Below are 4,315 nucleotides of genomic sequence, written 5' to 3' on the forward strand. Positions count from 1 at the left end.
ATTTCTGCAGGATCTGTTGTGATTTCAACCTTCTGAGTCATAAGTATGTGGAATTGTGTCCTTTTTTGGTCTTTTTTGATAAGATTGGCTAAGAGATTGTCAATTTTATTGATTTTTTTTAAAAAGTACAAAACACTGATAGAAAAATGTATGAGCTTTAGAAATGATATAAAATTTCACTAAAAAAGTAATAAGAATCCAACAATGGTTGCTGTATATCATGATGTTATCTTCAAATTAGTTGTTCAGATTACCAGATGTAAACGTGTAAGATTGATTTAAAGGAAAACACACAATAGCAAAAAAGTTGTAAGAAATTCAAAAGAAAAAAATAAGAATAAAGAGAAAAAAATTTTAAGTATTAACTTCTCTTTTCAAAAGACCAGCAGAAATCACCAGTACCATTATCCAAAACATTTTACATATGTACATAGATATATCTTTTTCCCTTCTTTCATTTGTCCTCCTCATCCCAGTTTTTCTTTCCCATTGTATAAATTCTTTCCCTTTTACATTAATTTCAGGATTTTAGTCCCACCTGAAGAATTGACCAGAGCAACTGATAAACAGGCAAACCCAACTTTTATTTAAAGGATGAAAAAGAGTGAAGAGAAGGTCAGGCAGAGCTCTCTCAAGCAGGACAGGCCACTTAGAAGACTGCGCTGGTGGCTTGCAGCCCCTCAGCAGCCCCTGGGAAGTTGTTCTGGCCATGTAGTCTAGCCCTGATGGACATGTCATACTCTGATGTGTAACTTCTGCTCTGGGTAGCCATAGCTGGTAGATTGGATGCTATGTTGCAGCCAGTCTGCCATGCCTAATCTCCTGCCTCATGTGTAGGCCTGGGAGATGAAGTATGACCATGGTCCTTGTCAGTAGCAAGCTCTCCATGGAGGCCTCCCCCTCTGCTTTCCCACCAAGCCTCAGGGCAAAATGGCCGTGTGCCCTCTTCCAGGACTCTTCGGCAAGGAGCACCTGCCATGCAGCCCAGCTGCTCCCTGCAGGTAGGCCTCTGGGTTTCTCCTTTGGCCCCCTCTGCCAGGCTGAATATCCTAGGATTATCCAGGGGTGGTGCTGGCCTGTATTCATAGGGATCCATAATCCCTGTGTGGTCCCTTTCCCTTGAATAGGGAAGTGATGATGGTGGTTCATACACTCGGTTCTCTCCTCTAATTTTATTTCCATTCCTATTCTTCTCTCCTTGAAAAAGGGGACAACAGTGGAGGGTGAGCCCTCCACAAAATATAAGGCCCTGGAGATGCAAGATTTAGCCTGGTTTATTTCACTTATGAGGATGGTTGCAGGTTGCATCCATTTACCTATAAAAGCCTTGAGTTTATCTTTTTATAGCTGAGTAATACTCCACTATCATATCCTTTTTAATCTATCCTCAGAATTACAAAGAATTAAAGGATTAGACTGGGTATGGTGGCATGCGCCTGTAATCTCAGCGCTTGGGAGGCTAAAAACAGGAGGATCACTATGAGTCCAATCTCTGTAGTGAGACTCTGTAGACCCTGTACTAAATACATAAAAGAATTAGAATTGTACAATTTTTAAATACTCACTTTTCAGAGATTGAGCTATTGAGATGAATTAATGCTTGCCCAAAGTACTACAAACCACCTTATAAATGAAAGACCACCATTAGCAGTTATGTGGAAATTTGTAATTTAATTTTCAACAAGTTATAATTTAAATGGTTCTGAAAACAAATATAAGGATATGGTAAAAGTCTCACTGATCTGCCCCTCCAATTCTCATTGCTTTCCTTGCAAACTAGTGAATCACTAGATGTTTTTGAGACTTCTTTTCACTAAATAAATCTTGGCAAGTTTTCATAATAATAAAGGGCCTTCCATGGCTGCATGCTGTTTCACCAGAGGGAAGCATCACAGTGATAGAAGCAGCACAGTGCTGGCACAAAGGGACACGTGAGTCAGCGGAGCAGGATGGAGGACGCAGGAGCAAACCGAGGCTCACTCAGCCATCTGACTGATGACAAAGTGGGAACATGCTCTGGTGGGAAGAGGGCCTCAGCTCCTCACTAAGGGTCACAGGCACCCAGAGCACAGTTCTCTAATGAAAGTACGTACTGTAGATGCCAGTAACTGGCTGTGCATCTCCAGAGCCAGGCTGGAGGAATGCAGGAAGCTGTGGCTGTGCTCACCCATGGGGTGCAATGAACAGCGAGGGGTGTGCACACGTCATGATACACACAAGTGAGCTGCACCCACATTGTGCTCTAGGTTACAGTTTTTGTGTATTTATAATTTTTTATCAAATGTATTCTTTGGATTTTTCTTGTAGAATTAGCCCAAGTCTGTACAATGTCACATGAAAGCCTTCTTTTACCACATTGAGGAGGTTGAAAGCGAGCGATCAGGTGATTGGGCGACTGATGACAGCCTGCACTGTGTAAGCCAAGGAGGTTAGCAGAATAGAGAAGTGCAGAATGCAGACCTTGATTCAAACATGGAAGCAGATGAAGCAGACACTAATGTCGACAAATATCTGACTACTCAAAATGCTACAAAGTGGCCATGTATACCTCAGTGGTCCAACCTTAGAACTAGGCCAGGAAATGTTAAATCCTTGCCAGAGGAGAAACCTGCTGGGCAGATGGCAACACTGTGCTTCAGTGCTGGAAACTGTAATGCACCTTGTGCTACAAGATGTTTTTAAATACACTAAAAATGAAATACAAATAAAATATTTTACTTGCATTGATAGTAATGCTGAAAAATATATTTGTCATGACATCTCACTATCTGAACTGAACTTTCATAGCAGGACTTTATCATTCTAAATGTCAGAGTCTAGAGGATTTATGGAGAAGTGACAGATGTGTTGAGAGTTTTAGAACAATAATTACATTTAAGACATTTGGTTTCCTTCAAAATTGCCTACGCTCTGATGACAAAAAGACCCACTGAGAAAGAAAGTCTGACAATTTGGCTGCTATTTGTTCACTTTGAAAGCTCTGTTTTGAACTGTCAACCAATTTCTACACCATCTGAACACAGGACAATTAATGAATAACTTGTATCATTTCATTGCTGTTGAAGCTTTTAGCAATGTATGCCAAGGAAACTTCCCAATCTGGTATAAAAATACATGCCCTGCGAAGACACTTTACATCTTGTGCCATGGTCCAACACAGCTCCTGAAACTCCAGGGGAGGGGGATGGAGGATGAAGGAAACAAGAGTCAAGTTGCAAAAAGCTGGGGTCAGGTGGAGCCCACCTCCTGGTGGGAGACAAGGAGCTACCCAATGACTGTAGCAAGTTGACCTGTACACTTGGGAGGCTATTGTCAGATGAAACCCTTCAAAGTTGTGAGTTTGCTTCACAACTTGTTTGCTTGGCTTGCTTCGGCTGTCCATGTTCTCAGAACTAGAACAGCTTGTTCATGTGGCATTCCTAGTACAGGATCTTATACAGATGACTAAGATTAGTCATTGTGGGGAATTCCTTTAACAGGGTACCCAGCTAGCATTAGGAGCTGGACAAGCTGGCTGGCTAGCTCACCATTGAGTTACAATCACTTCTTATTTAATTGACAAACAACCATCCTACCTTTATCACAAAAATTGAAATGACCATTGGTAGCTACGTAAGATCAGGGCCCAGGTTTCTCTGTGTTGCCACTGACTCTGTATAAGGGAACCACTTATGAACTTACATAAGTTTTACTGAATTGAAGGACATTTGCTTAAATGAATAAACCATAATACAGACAGAAGTGTGGGGATTCCTAGGAAATCTAGAAAATCAATTGCTTCCAGCTTCCCATCCTGTCTTAAAAGGAAAAGCCTTTCTAATTGTACACCACTTTTTATTTATATAAAAGAACCCATGACTATAAAGGGGTTTGGCTATAATACCACTTGATCAACTTTGTTCAATGTTCAATAGACTGTGTGTGGTTTTCTCACAGCCTATTTTCAGGTGGCTTCCTATTCTGAGTATGTTTGCTTCATTCCATCATTCGCTGAAATTCAGATGGATGGAAAACATAATCACAGCATGGAGAACTATGGAAGTTCAAATAAATGTGTACATTGTATGCTCCGATTTAGAGACACATTGAAAGCATTTTGCTGTCATGTTATCTCTCCAGTTTTGTTTGGTGTTTTTTTTTTTTTTTTTTTTTTTTTTGTTATATATGGGGACAGTAGTTTTTCATCTTCAGTTGTCTCTGATGCAGCTTATATGAAATAATTTTTTTTTTTTTTTTTCAGAACCAGGGATTGAACTCAGGCCCTTCTGCTTGCCAGGGAAGTGCTTATTCTACTGAGCCATCTCCCTGGCCCCTG

The sequence above is a fragment of the Octodon degus genome, unplaced genomic scaffold (assembly GCF_000260255.1).
Source record: "Octodon degus isolate 3935 unplaced genomic scaffold, OctDeg1.0 scaffold00100, whole genome shotgun sequence".
In the NCBI taxonomy this organism is placed as follows: Eukaryota; Metazoa; Chordata; class Mammalia; order Rodentia; family Octodontidae; genus Octodon; species Octodon degus.